The 15,359-nt window shown below is 40.7% G+C and overlaps 1 long non-coding RNA gene across 1 annotated transcript; it reads right to left on the bottom strand.

Annotated features, from left to right (window-relative positions):
* Positions 1 to 12,587: 12,587 nt before the first annotated feature.
* Positions 12,588 to 15,126, bottom strand: LOC121577194. The gene is made up of 2 exons (XR_006660996.1): positions 15,089 to 15,126; positions 12,588 to 12,660 (listed from the first exon to the last, which is right to left on the bottom strand). It is a non-coding gene; the product is annotated as an uncharacterized LOC121577194 (long non-coding RNA).
* Positions 15,127 to 15,359: the final 233 nt, after the last annotated feature.

Genomic DNA, 15,359 nt, shown 5'->3' with positions numbered 1-15,359 from the left:
CCCGTCCGTCGGGGCCCAGAGGAGAATCCTCCCCTAGGCGCATCGCCCTAGGCGCCGCAGCGCTGTCAGGCCGTGGCCGCGGGGACCTTGGGTGTTGTGGGGGACCCTTCGCTTGGGGTCGAGGCCCCCTGTCGTTCGTACCACCCCAGGGCTTTTTTTTTTTTTTTTTTTTTTTTTTTTTTTGGAAAAATAATTTTTATTTTCATTTCACATTCAAATACAAGTACAAATTCAGTGCATAGCGTTGTACATAACATGGATTTACAAAAACAGTACCTTAACCGTATAAAAATAGCAAAACTCCTAAAAAAAGTGCTGTTCTGAGGAACCTGACCAGCTAAAAAGCCTACATTCAAGAGAAGCATGTAAACAATTGCCTCTAACAATCTCCCAAAGCTGATCTTTCAAAGGAATAAAAACAATTATAGAAATAAAATCATACACATATACCAAAGGGAACTCTGAATAAACCTCAGTGTATATCAAATATTTACAAAGGCTTAGCCTACATTTCAATTTACATGACAGAATACAGTTATACATAGGCCTATATATAGGCTACAAAAAAAACATTTACAAAGAAGGGTATATCCCTTTCCATCTATGTTTAACAGATGTGATGCCCCACTTATCTATTTCGAATTGTATGTTTTTCCAAATGTCTTGTTTTATAAATGTAACCAATCCCGTCGGTGACCACTTGAGGGTGTCATTGACCGCACCACATCTGGCCTCCCAAAGTTTAGTCTTGATAAGGGACACCAGAGTCACTAATTCTAATAATTGCACCTTTTCCACATTTTTTAGTTCAAATTTGGCTACCTTCATAATCAATGTTTTTAAAATATTAAAATCTATTTTAATTTTCTTCCAAACTATTTGGGCAAAAGAGCATTCCCATAAAACATGGGGAATTGTTTCAATTGCGAAACAGTTGTCCCTGGGACAAAATGTATTCAGGGTCAAATTATGATCATATAATGTTGAACGGACCGGAAGACGTCTGTGTAAAACAAGCCAATTAAAATCTTTCAGTCTGTTGTCTAAACCTTTTAATTGTGCCCGTAGCCAGGTGGAAGGTGATATTGGTAATCGGTCTCTAGGACAGTGGCGGCTCCTGAAAAAATTCTCAGGAGGGGCAATTTTTCTGATGATTTAGGTGACCTACACACATTTAAAAAAAGATATGTCCAGCAACAACATGAAGACAGGGGCAGCATATAAGTCAATACCAGAAGCATTTATTGACTGATCTCAAAAGTGTTGGCTTACCAGGGTTGGTGGAGCCCTCAGTTTCATCTTTGCCTCGCAAAGCTAACTCAAACACTCCGCAAAACTTCACACACTGGATTAGCCGGCTGAGGATGTGGCGGTTCTTGCTAATGTCGAGTAAATATATTTGTTATAGTGAATATGGAATATGATATGTTGAGTAAAATGTTGTGCTAAGATCTATTTAGGTCAGGAGCTGGTTATAAGTTATGTTCTATCCAATAACAATGGACAAAAGGGTCCTATCTTGTCAGCCTTGTCAGCAGGTGGCCAAGGACAACACCCACGCCATAGGCCTCTCCAGTTCTTCCAACTCACGAGTTCTTGCTCTGAGGACACACACACACACAAACACACACACACACACACATCATCACTGTTAAACACACACACACACACACATCATCACTGTTAAACACACACACACACACACACACACACAAAAAATCCCTCTCTTAGGCTGAACATTTTGAAGACAGAGAACCCGACTCAGAGCCAATGCAACAGTGACAGTAGCCTGAGGGGACCTCGCCCAACTCATCAGGACCAATCAGAAGATCAGAACTACTAGATTGAACCTACTTCATTTATTGCATAAAATGTCTGCACACAATGTTTCGGGGGCTCTCTTCAGATAATAATAATAATAATAATAATAATAATAATATGCCATTTAGCAGACGCTTTTATCCAAAGCGACTTACAGTCATGCGTGCATAAATTTTTGTGTATGGGTGGTCCCAGGGATCGAACCCACTACCTTGGCGTTACAAGCACCATGCTCTACCAGCTGAGCTACAGAAAGTGGATACTCATGGATGCGCATTGCAATTGTAAAATGTCAACACAATTGGAGACACCACGTCATTTTTGGAGACATGTTATTGACAGTAAACTATTGTAGATGCGACTGCTAACTAAATAAAACATTTTAGCTGGCTAGCTAATCATCTTAGCTAAATGTGGGGCAAACAATTCAGTTATTTACCGTTAATTTGAGGGATTGGGGTGAAAGAAATCGAGTTACATAGTGATACTTTCACGATATACTGTATTGACAATATCGCAATATTTTAGCGCTAGTTGGCTGTACCTGCACCAAAACACCATTATTGTTCCTTCATAGCTTGTTCTCAATCTTTTCACATTGGGAGCCAATTTGTTTTCAGCACTTTTATTTCCATGACTGATCAAAACTCGTTCTCTGGCTTTCTGATCCCTCTGCAACAGACATATGGTGCGCAATAAAATCACAGTATCGAATCGCAATACGTATAGAATCATGAGACTCGCAATGCTGATGCATATATCTTATCGTGAGGTTCCTGGCAATTCCCAGCCCAAGTTCATTTGCCACAACAAATCTCTTCGCTAGCAAACGCAATGCGTCTCCAGCAATGTTTACTTTTTTGACGTTCTATGGCATCTCCACTTTCCAAGCATATATGACCACATGTAATATTTTGGTAAGTGATGCAAATAGTGAACTATGTAGGGCCAGGATGTAAAATATATGTAGCTGCAGCAATTTCTCTTATCTGATATGGTAAGTAATGGGGCTTGATTTATAGCTCCCTAAGAGTTTGACGAACGGGTCCGTGAACGCGATTGCAGATATCTTTACCTCTGAATAAACTGCCTTATATTATACAATTATCCACCTTGTCCAAAAGTCTCTACTTTTTCTCCGTTCTCCAGTAAACTTGTTTTATCAACAATAGTAAGGTTCAATGACACAGAAAGCAGTTCAATGTCGGGTACAGTCGCTCTCTTACCAGGATCGCGGTCCGCTCTGACCAGGGTGAAGGTGGCGGCTCCACCTCTCTGCCAGCAGCGTTTTCATTATTTAGTCCGTTCGTAGCGGGTATGTACACGATCAACAAGATCAGTCCAAAACCGAAGATCAGTCCAAAGCAGAATGTTTGCAGAATGTTTGTAAACTAAGTCTACAAATTAAAAACATAAAATAACGCCACACTGCAGGTCGCAACATAGACGCTGATAGCCGCCATTGTCTTAGTTACGTTCAACGTTACGTCACGTATGACGCAAAGCGCGTAAGTGCATGCACACAGACACCCATAGAGAATGTATTGAAAGCTTTGAAATGTGAAAAAAAATAAATTTTACATGACAGGCTATGAGAGACTTCTGGGCGATTTTCAACCTGACTGAAATCGCCCAAAAAAACAAGCGGGGGCCATTTGAAGCACGACTTTAGCCTGATTTGACATTTAGTGGCTGGCAGATCAGACGTGAACACTGATAACTGCTGTTGCCGTGATATAATTTTTTATAAATTTATAAAAAAAAATTATATATTTTTTTTATTTTTTTTTTATAATTGATTAGAAAAAAAATCCCTTCCTTTTCCCGTTTGGCAGTGCGTCGCCCATATCGCCCTATTGAACAAGCCGTCCCTGCTCTAGGACAACAATTTTCTATCAATTTCACATATAGCAGTCTGTGGTTGATTACATTTTCTTTTACTTTGCAGACAGGGTTTTTCCTTGCCCATTCAACTATTTTCTTAAAATGTAATGGGATAATTTCAGCGTTTGGCTTACTATTATCCCACTCCACCATAAACCTTAACGGTATGGACAGCCAGAATTTGATTAATATATTACATTTGTGTACAGAAGACGACAAAAGACAACAAACGTTTGAGTAGAACAACGCATCTAGTTTGAGAGGAATATGAGGGAAATCCCTTCCACCAGCCTCTATAGGCTGGTACATCCGATCTCTCCGGATGTACTCATATCCCCCCCAAAAGAAATTAAACAGTACACGTATGAACATTTTTCTTAGAGACACCGGCATGGGAAACACATATGCAAGGTGGAGTAATGAAGGCAGAATGTCCGGCTTCAGCACTAACACCTTGCCACTAAAAGATAGTCGCCTCACTTTCCACAGTCCCAATCTTTTATTAAGCGAAAGTAGTTTTTCTTTCCAATTAACCATGTCATCTTTAATTTGATTTCTGAAAGATATCCCGAGCACTACCATTGGTCCTGTGCACACAGTCAAACCACATAACTGATCAGATCTCCATTTCCACTGTCCCATATATTTTATTTCTGTTTTATTCTTGTTAATCCTAGACCCGGGAGGCAACAGAGAACTCATCAACGACTTTGATAACCTCTTTTCAAGCTCAGGTCGTCTTGTAAATATAAAATGGTGTCGTCTCACGTCATGTGAAATTTTTTAGAATATCCCCTCCAGGTAATATAATGCCTTTGATGTTGTAATTTGTCCTAATTGCACATGCGAAAGGTTCAATATATAAAACATACAATAGCGCAGAGAGAGGGTCCCCTGTCTGACACCTCGTAATTGCTTGATTACATTTCCAATATTCCCATTAATATTTACTCTGCTTCCCACATTACTATAAAGAATTTTTACCCATTTCATAAAATTCTTTCCAAAACCCACATTTTTTTCAGAACTCTAAACAAAAACTCATGGTTTACCATGTCAAAGGCTTTTTCCTGGTCCAAATTTACAGTAATAGCTGGCAGGTGCCTTTCCTCTAAATATGCTTGAACGTCTCTGTGCAATTGCAAGTTCCAGGTTAACTTTCTCCCTACCACACCACAATGTTTGGTCTAAAACCAACAACATATGCCATGGCAGAAGACAGACGATTAGTTATGGCTTTACTTAATAATTTATAGTCTACACACAACATTGTTAAAGGTCTCCAATTTGCTAGTGTCTTGGGGTCTCCCTTTTTTGTAAAGTAGCGAGATTACCCCCTCGCACATTGAACCTCCCATATGCTCCAAACCAAAAATAACTCTAAATACTTCCAAAAGATGACATCCAATTAAATCCCAAAAACTATGTAAAACTCTTTTAGAGAGCCCATCCACTCCTGGTACTTTGTTATCTTTCATGCTCTTCAGTGCCATATATATTTCATCTAAATTCAATTCCCCTTCTAATTGGTCTCTAATATCTAAAGGTATCTGCACATCCACACATTTTAAAAAAGTAGTCCCCTTCTCATAATTAATTGTTTGCTTTTGGAATAGCTGAGAAAAGTGCTGGGTAGCGACACCAAGCATGCCATCTCCATCCTCAACCGTCTCCCCGTCTTGATTCAATAAAGCCGAAATGGTCCTCCTCTTTCCCCGTGACTTAATTTGTTTGAAAAAATATGCAGAGCACTTCTCATCATTATCCCATTTATCTTGTTGAGTTTTAAACATGAAATCTCGAGCTTTCTTTTCAAAAAAGGCCTGCTGCTTTTTCTGCAGGTTACACAATGTGTCTTTATCTAAACCACCACCATTCAAATTACCTTGGATGTGCAGATCTTCTAGTTCGTTCTGCAACTTATAAAAATCTTTGTATTTATTACGTGCTTTATCTTTGCAATAATTCTGAATAAAAATCTTGATTCGTAATTTTGTGCTCTCCCACCAGTCTATGACAGTAGAATAAAAGGATTTCATGGTTACACAGCCCTGGAAAAAATACCTAAATCTAGTCTCAAATGTTTTGTCATGTAAAATACCATTATTAATTTTCCAATATCCTTTTCCAAATTCAATTGTTTTTAATTCTACTGCCACAGACAGGCAACTGTGGTCAGAATAAAAAACCGGAGTGACGCGTGCAGAGGACACACCGAGTCCACGCGGAACAAACACATAATCTATGCGGCTCCTCGCGCCCCTGCTGTTTCCCCAGGTGAAACCGGGATCATTTGCATGCGCCACTCTATAAGTATCCACCAAATTATATTTCTCTATTAGGTTTTTTACAAGATGCCCTCCCAGATTACCCCGGTCATATGATACATTAAAATCTCCCCCCATTATAACCTGTCTGTTTGTCATAAAAATAGCGTCTAGGTTGTTCAGCATTTCCCTCCTTTCCTTGGGTGTCGATGGTGCATATACATTAATTAACCGAAGACATTTACCCCTCCAATCAATATCTACTATTAAAACCCTCCCGTGTACTGCCGAAAAACTTCCCACTATTTTTAAATCCCTATTTCCACATAGAACACCAACCCCTGCAGAATGCACCCCGCCAACACTCCACCTTGACTCTCCCTGAACCCATTCCCTCGTAAATCTCTCCACATCATTTTGATCTTTTAAATGTACTTCTTGTAAAAAACACACAGAGAAGCAAATGGAAGACAAATGGGAAAAAACAGTCGCCCTTTTAACGGGGTTCCTAAGCCCTCTAGCGTTTATGCTAGCTATGTTAAAAAGGGACGACATGGGGAAAGGAGGGAAGCAGACAACTATCTAAATATGACATGAATTTCCAGACTCACTTTAAGTACAGTTCCTCGTTAGGAGGCCTGTCTGGGAAACGGTGGTCCCCAGGGGGAGGACTGTCCACAAAGATAGGGGTCGGGAAAACCCTTTCCTCCTCAGTCAGTGTGGGTGCTGGAACACCGCTGGGTGCGAGACCGCTGCTGTCGGTAGAGCTCCGCCTGACAGGGAAAAGCAGAGTCTCCTCTGCGCTGCCCGGGTTTCGCGCTTTTCTCCTCAGACTCCCCGCTTGCAAAACAACTGAAACGATTCCCCCCAGGGCGGACTCCTCCGTCGCCTCCATGCGGATGAGTGGGGAAACAGGGCTCATCTGCTTCCTCTTGACAGAGCACTTCCTCCTCTCTCCCACCGTGGTCCAGCTCTCCGAGCAGAGGGCGCGGTGGGCTCTCCGTAGCCTCCTCCATTTGCTTGCTCCAGCTCCTGTCTCCCGCTCCGCTCTCCTCATGAGGTGATGATGGCGCCTCACTCCCGCTCTCCTCAGACTCTCGCAGTTCTCTCTCCATCACTAGCTCCTCCACGACCTCCTCAATAGCGCGTAGCTCTACAACTTTTCCCTCATCTGCTCTTTTTCCCGCTCACCGCTCTGGCGTAGGAGGGGGCTGCCTTTGGGCAGTGACGGAACAGGTGCTCCTCTGAGCTGCACAGACTGCAGCGCTTAGGCACGGTGCAATCCCTCATTACATGGCCGAGGGTCCCACAGTTTCTGCACCTTGTCTGGGTGCAGGCATCAGCGAGGTGCCCGTACGTGCTGCACTTCCTGCAAAAACGAGGCTGCCCAGCATACATGAGGTAACCCCTGTCTGCACCGATAGAAAAAGACGCGGGAGGATGGAGGTAGCCATCATGGCCGCTCTCGTCTTCCTTTAGCAGCACGCGAAACTGCCTCTTCCCTGTTTTCCAAGCAGTCCTGTGTGGTCCATCCAACTACATTTGAATGTTGAACCATTTGACTTCAATACATCATCAACGCAAATAATATGAACAATAAAAATAGCCTGTCTTTATTTTATATGTCTGTAGAGCCTTGTACGATAAGACCAGGGTGAGGAGGCCTTCATAAAGTTGCCGTCCTAAATTACTAGAGGCCAAACTTCAAAGATGTCCATGGCACTGGACTGCAGTAAGAGCTAGGCCTACAGTGCGGCCTACGGAGCGGTCCTGGTGTATGGTCCTGGCTGCCTAAATGTTTCCTCCACATAATAAATTGTACAAACATGGCACTTTAGAGGGTTACTTTTACAATTAGCCTTACTGAGTCACTACAACAAACTTCCTATCATGGACATGAAATGCCATTAGGCCTAATGAAGATACTGTATATGTAAGTTACTTAGTTGGTGTCTTGTGAATCAACTGGTATGCGCAATAGGGTTTAATATTTCCCCGGTGTTTTACAAATGTTCCATCCCGAGAATAAATCACTCTTCTCCCGGGTAACCCGGTATTTTCCGCCAAAACCGGAAGTGTCATTCAAAAGCATTATACATCTTATAAATGTCTGTATTTGATTAGAGCTTTGATCAGCATGAAAATACAAACCTGATGCTACCTGAGCCTGATCAGACATATATTAAATGCATTTTATGAGCCCTACATTAAAAACATTTAATGAGCCCAAGATTTAATGAGCCCAAAAATGATTGTGTGGTTTCCCAATAGGTCCACCAGGTCCTCACTTACAATGACTGTAAAACATTGTTGCATTTAAACTTTGTATCACCAGTTAGTGTGATGAACGTGATAAAATATATTTGCAATGGGAAGTAATAGCTGGTTTGTTAATTTCATTTAGGAAAGGAAATGGTTGTGCTATTGTATTGTTCTGACTTCATGGGGCCTACTGGAGTGAATGGGCGGCTTATTCTCTAACATTATTTGATGCTGTGTGAGACTGCTGTCTCCTGGCTATCAGCCCTGTCTCTGTGTTTGACCAAAACTGGCTCTCCTTCAGCGCCATGGAGTGCACAGGTATTACGGTTGCTGTCCTTTCAGCACCACGATCCTTTCACCTTTGATGTGACACTGTTGTTGTCTCTATTGGTGATAGTGTGATAATAATATGCCATTTAGCAGACGCTTTTATCCAAAGCGACTTACAGTCATGTGCGCATACATTTTTATGTATGGGTGGTCCCGGGGATCGAACCCACTGCCCTGGCGTTACAAGCGCCATGCTCTACCAATTGAGCTACAGAGGACCACAGTGGTGCTAGTGGTGCTGGCCACCGTAAGCTGTGTAAACAGTGCATTATGTTCAAAACAAATCAAATTGTATTGGTCACATATACATATTTAGCAGATGCTGTTGCGGTTGTAGCGAAATGCTTGTGTTTCTGGCGCCAACAATGCAGTAGTATCTAACAATTCACAACAATACACACAATACACTCAAATCTAAAAGTAAAAGAATGGATTGAAGAAATATATAAATATTAGGATGAGCAACGTCGGAGTGGCATAAACTAAAATACAGTAGAATAGAATACAGTATATACATATGAGATGAGTAAAGCAAAAATATGTAAACATTATTAAAGTGACTAGTGTTTCATTATTAAAGTGGCCATTGATTCCAAGTCTATATATGTAGGGCAGTAGCCTCTAAGCTGCAGGGTTGCGTAACCGGGTGGAAGCCGGCTAGTGATGGCAGGTGAGTTACTGCCGCTCTGATATCCAAAAGTTATTTCCGGCTGTAATGTAATAACACAAAAAAAATACTGGCCAAATAATGTAAGAAATACTGCAAAGTTGCTTAGGAGCTAGAAGCAGAGCTGCCATATCTGTCGGCGCCATCTTCAAAATTCTATGTGTCATGTTGTGTCCATGCGGGTTCTGTCTGTGTGCGCGGCAGCCCGAAGCACGACCTGTTTGATTCATTCATAATGTCATCAAAAAGCATTGCTCCTCCTTCACTAGAACTAGAATGGGCCGACTACAGAATATATCATGTCTGGTGTATTAAGTGATGCTATGTTTTCTGTTCTTTTCATGTTTGTTTTTTTATTCAACTTATTGTTAGATTTTTGGTCCCTCTGAAGGCCTAGGTCCTATAGTCACGGTCTGTTTGTGATGTCAGTGTGTCATGTACTGGAAAAGGGTCTATAACCACTTCCTCAAAATAGTCAGAAAACTCAAGAAATCTGTCATTAATGTTGATGTTTTTGCCCAGGAGATCTTAGTGGTGCAATTTTACATTTAACTAAGATGTTTGTTGCTCAATGAAAAAATCTGCATGAAAACGACTCGTCTCTCATTTAAGGACAAATACTTTATTGAAGAATACCTACTGTTGACCACACCCCCTTCCCCTTCGGCTACAGACTTCGGCTTGACTCGAGGAAAAAATGTTGTGTGCCAGAACAGCTGAAAAAACCCTTACCGTAAGTCCAAAACGAAAACAAAATGTTGTCATAATATATGCACAAACTCTTCCGAACTGTTTCGGCTGGGAAGCATGCTGACGCCTTAAAGGCTAACAAAAAGTATGTCTTACAATGGTTTCAGTAGTCCTACATTGTCACAAGGTATAGATTATACCCCTATTTAGACCTGAAGTAGCAGACAGTCTAAATCCAGATTAGTGACATTGTCGGACTACTAAAACCATTTGTAACAGAATTTTAGCTAGTCTGCCTAGTTGAATAAAGGTTCAATAATAATAATAAAATATGTACATGCTAAAATCTCCACTGTAGAACACACAGGGTGTTCACTCCTTAGGCCTACCTTCCTTTCTGTGTCGAACTTCGGCCTCAAGTCTTGGGTGGAAAATCTACTTCTGAAAGTACCATGCTTAGATTCATACACAGCCACAGTTTCGATGCAAACAAGACACACTGGTTTGGCATTGGAGAAATAGGATGAATATATTTTAATAGAACAGGTAGGCAGTGGTGGAAAAAGTACCCAATTGTCATACTTGAGTAAAAGTAAAGATCCCTTAATAGAAAATGACTAAAGTAAAAGTGAAAGTCACCCAGTAAAATAGTACTTGAGTAAAAGTCTAAAAGTATTTGGTTTTAAATATACTTAAGTTTCAAAAGTAAACCTAGTTACAAACCGCCCTATATTGTAAATTCAATCCGGTTGGTATAAGATTGAAATGGGAAAATAATGTACCTGTGAAAACCCTATGAAATAGCTCCCCAATACCGTCTGATGTATATATTTAATGTATTACATGAATGGTGACCACAGCCCTTCCAACAATACATTTAAATCGTGTTTTCCTGTGATTTTTTCCACTCTGCTGCATGTTTTCAATGTATTCCATTTCAAATGTGTCTCCCAGTGCAGCTTTACTTCCAGGCTGTTATGACAGATCTGGCCGTATCTTCTCTCTATGTTTCTAGGCCTACACCAGGCATAGGGATGGTTGGTAGAAGATTGAAATAGACACTAACTATTTCACTTAAAACAGTTTGTTTCATTTAATTATACACAAGAGAAGAAGAGGTTGCCCAGCATAAATTAATGTACAAACATTATTTTTTTTTTTTTTTCAGATGCTCTTATCCAGAGCGACTTATAGGACCAATAGAGGTTAATTGCCTTAATCAAGGGCACAACAACAGATTTTTCACCTAGTTGGCTCAGGATTCAAACCAGCGACCTTTCAGTTACTGGCCCAACACGCCAGATCAATTAACTTCAATACAGTTATTCAAATACATTCATAATCAATTAATAAAATAATGAATCTAGTTTTAAAAGACAATTTATAAAACACAAGTAGTCAATTCATAGCCTGTTTATCATTAAACAAAAGTTGTTTAGTAATATAAAATAATCCACCCAAACTGATCATCACACCATCTTTATCTGATGTACACTGAGTGTGAAAAACATTAGGAACACCTGCCTAATTTTGAGTTGCACACCCCATTGTCCTCAGAACAGTCTCAATTCGTCGGGGCATGGACTGTCCAAGGCGTTGAGAGCGTTCCACAGGGATGCTGGTCCATGTTGACTGCAATGCTTCCCACAGTTCTGTCAAGTTGGCTGGGAGTGGATATCTATTCCAAATAGCTCGTTCCATCTCCTCCCACAGATGCACAATTGGATTGAGATCTGGTGACTCGGAAGGCCACTGCAGTTAGCGGAATTCACTGTCATGTTCTTGGAACCATTCCTGGACAAGGCTTGTTGCATGGGGCATAATCCTGCTGAAAAAATATATTTTGCAGATGGATAACTGCTGCCATGAAGGGATGCACCTGATTGGTAACGATGTTTAGATATCCTGTGGCATTCAAATGTTGCTCCACTTTTATCAAGGGGCCCAATGTGTGCCATGAAAACACACCCCACACCACGATCCTGCAATGCTGACACACAGCATGGATGCATGTACACATGGTTTTCTCCATACCTTAGTCCTCCCATCAGTGTGAAACAGCAGGAACGGGGATTCATCAGACCAGGCAATGTTTTTCAAATTCTCCAGTGTCCAGTGTTTTCATTCCTTAGCCCACTGCAACTGCAGTTTCTTGTTTTCTGCTGAAAGCTAATGGGGATCCATAATAAATACACCACAACTACATCATTAAGGATCATAGCTTTCACCTGGGTTCACCTAGTCAGTCTATGTCATGGAAAGAGCAGGTGTCCTTAATGTTTGTACACTCAGTGTATGTTATGTCTACTAGTTCACTCCCACAGAAAACTGCAGAGGGAAGCAGTACATCCCAGTCAACCATCAAACTCCATTGTGAGACGCCTCAAATAGGATATTCAACCTTAAAGGCAAATCCAAGGTCATCTCAATATCATTACAGTAGAAGCTAACAAAACACACCAAAACTGACCAGGTGAACACTGATCAGCAAAGTAAAGAGAGGCTAACATTCTATAACGTTCCCTTTGATTTTGAATTTTAGGACCCCTTTAGTTATAAAAATATATATTTAAAAATGATTTTGGCCTTTACTACTATATCCAATAGAAACACATTGAATAACACATTCATAAATGGGCAAAAAAAAGACTAATGGTGAAAACTGATCATCACATCATCTCTATCTGATACATTCAGTACAATGTAGTATTTTATTAGGATCCCCAGCGGCTACTCTTCCTGGGGTACAAACAGGAAACACAAAAATACATCAAATACATCATCAAGCACTACATTTACAATTTAGTAACATTGCAGATGCTCCCGTCCAGAGAGCTAGTGCATTCATCTTATGATAGCCAGAGAGAGAACCACACATCACAGTGGTATTCCAACCACGTATCACAAGCATAATACAATGCAAAATACAATATAAAATACATTTGAAAAAAATCTGTCTCTTCAAATAAAATAAAATGTTATAGCGGGTGTAGCGAAATGCTTGTGCTTCTAGCTCTGACAGTGCAGTAATATCTAACAAGTAATATCTAACAATTTCACAACATATACCCAATACACACAAGTCTAAGTAAGGAATGGAATTTAAGAATATATATATATATAGACAACCAATGACAGAGCGACATGGACTAAGATACAGTAGAATATTATAGAATACAGTATATACATATGAGATGTGTAAAATGCTTCACAACATCAGCTGAGCTAAAAGTTCCTGTTGCTATTTTTTAAATGTGTCATAAGGTTTATTTTATTTTTGAATCTGGTTTTATTGCTAGTTTGAGTTACCTGGCAGAGAGTTCCATGTAGTCATGGCTCTAATTAATACTGTGCGTTTCCCAGCGTCTGTTCTGGACCTGGGGACTGTGAAGAAACCTCTTGCTGCATGTCTTGTGTTGTACCGATGAGTGTCCGAACTAGCTCATTCCCACAGAAAACTGCAGAGGAAAGCAGTACCACCCAGTCATCTATCAGACCTCACTGAATGTATTCAACCCTAAGGGCAAATCCAAGGTCATCTCAGTATCATTACAGTAGAAGATAACAAAACGCACCAAAACTGACCAGGTGAACACAGATCAGTAAAGTAAAGAGATGCTAACATTCTATAACGATCCCTTTCCTCTGCACAGTTCTCTAACAGTGAGAAACAATAGGATTACAATAGAGTGTTACTCTTTCTTAATGTTATCAAATTCACTGTTCCCACTTCCTTTATGAGGTGAGAATGAAGTGATGAGTGACTTTACTCTTAAACTGGTCTGAGACAACTGTTGAGGCTTCTCTCCTTAATGTATACGTTGATGTGTTTATAAGTAAGTGTTTTCTCCTGTGTGTGTTCTCCGATGACCTTTTAGCTCAACTGATGTTTTAAAACATTTTCCACAGTCAGAGCAGGAGTAAGGCTTCTCTCCTGTGTGTGTTCTCTGATGAACTTTTAGCTTAGCTGATGTTGTGAAGCGTTTTACACAATCTGAGCAGGAGTAAGGCTTCTCTCCTGTATGTATACGTTCATGTAGTTTTAAGTTGCCAGGTTGAGAGAAACTCGCCCCACAGTCAGAGCAGAAGTAAGGCTTCTCTCCTGTGTGTGTTCTCTGATGAACTTTTAGCTTAGCTGATGTTGTGAAGCATTTTACACAATCTGAGCAGGAGTAAGGCTTCTCTCCTGTATGTATACGTTCATGTAGTTTTAAGTCGCCCAGTCGAGAGCAACTCTTTCCACAGTAAGAGCAGGAGTAAGGCTTCTCTCCTGTGTGTGTTCTCTGATGAACTTTTAGCTCCGCTGATGATTTAAAACATTTTCCACAGTCAGAGCAGAAGTAAGGCTTCTCTTCTGTGTGTGTTCTCTGATGAACCTTTAGCTCCGCTGATGATTTAAAACATTTTCCACAGTCAGAGCAGGAGTAAGGCTTCTCTCCGTTATGTATACCTTGGTGTCTTTTAAAGTGGCTAAGTTGAGCGAAACTCTTCCTACAGTCAAAGCAGCAGTAAGGCTTCTCTCCTGTGTGTATACGTTCATGTTGTTTTAAGTTGCCAGGTTGAGAGAAACTCGCCCCACAGTCAGAGCAGAAGTAAGGCTTCTCTCCTGTGTGTGTTCTTTGATGAACCTTTAGCATAGTTGATGTTGTGAAGCATTTTACACAATTAGAGCAGGAGTAAGGCTTCTCTCCTGTATGTATACGTTCATGCTGTTTTAGGTGGCCCTGTTGAGAGAAACTCTTTCCACAGTCAGAGCAGGAGTAAGGCTTCTGTCCTGTGTGTATACGTTCATGTGTTTTTAAGTGGCCCAGTTGAGAGAAACTATTTCCACAGTCAGAGCAGAAGTAAGGCTTCTCTCCTGTGTGTGTTCTCTGATGACATTTTATTTCAGCTGATGTTGTGAAGCATTTTACACAATTAGAGCAGGAGTAAGGCTTCTCTCCTGTGTGTATACGTTCATGTATTTTTAGGTCGCCCAGTCGAGAGAAACTATTTCCACAGTCAGAGCAGGAGTAAGGCTTCTCTCCTGTGTGTGTTCTCTGGTGACGTTTTAGCTTAGCTGATGTTGTGAAGCATTTTACACAATCAGAGCAGGAGTAAGGCTTCTCTCCAGTGTGTATTTTTAGGTGTATTTTTAACTTTGATAGAATTGGGAAAATCTCCTCACAATGTGGGCAGTGGTGAGACCTCTTAGCTCTGTGATCTTCCTGCTGTTGCTCTCTGGATGTAGAGAATGTCTCAACATGGTCTCCTGTGTGAACAACATCAGAAGAACCAGTCAGTTGGTGTAATATACAGCACCAGTCAAAAGTTGACACACCTACTCATTCAAGGGTTTTATTTATTTTTATTATTTTTTACCTAGATTAATAGTGAAGACATCAAAAATATTCAATAACACAAATGGAATCATGTAGTAACCAAAAAAAGTGTTATAC

Source organism: Coregonus clupeaformis, unplaced genomic scaffold (genome assembly GCF_020615455.1).
Source record: "Coregonus clupeaformis isolate EN_2021a unplaced genomic scaffold, ASM2061545v1 scaf4238, whole genome shotgun sequence".
NCBI lineage: Eukaryota > Metazoa > Chordata > Actinopteri > Salmoniformes > Salmonidae > Coregonus > Coregonus clupeaformis.
Note: the sequence above shows the minus strand (reverse complement) of the source record. Positions and strands in the feature narration are given on the sequence as shown.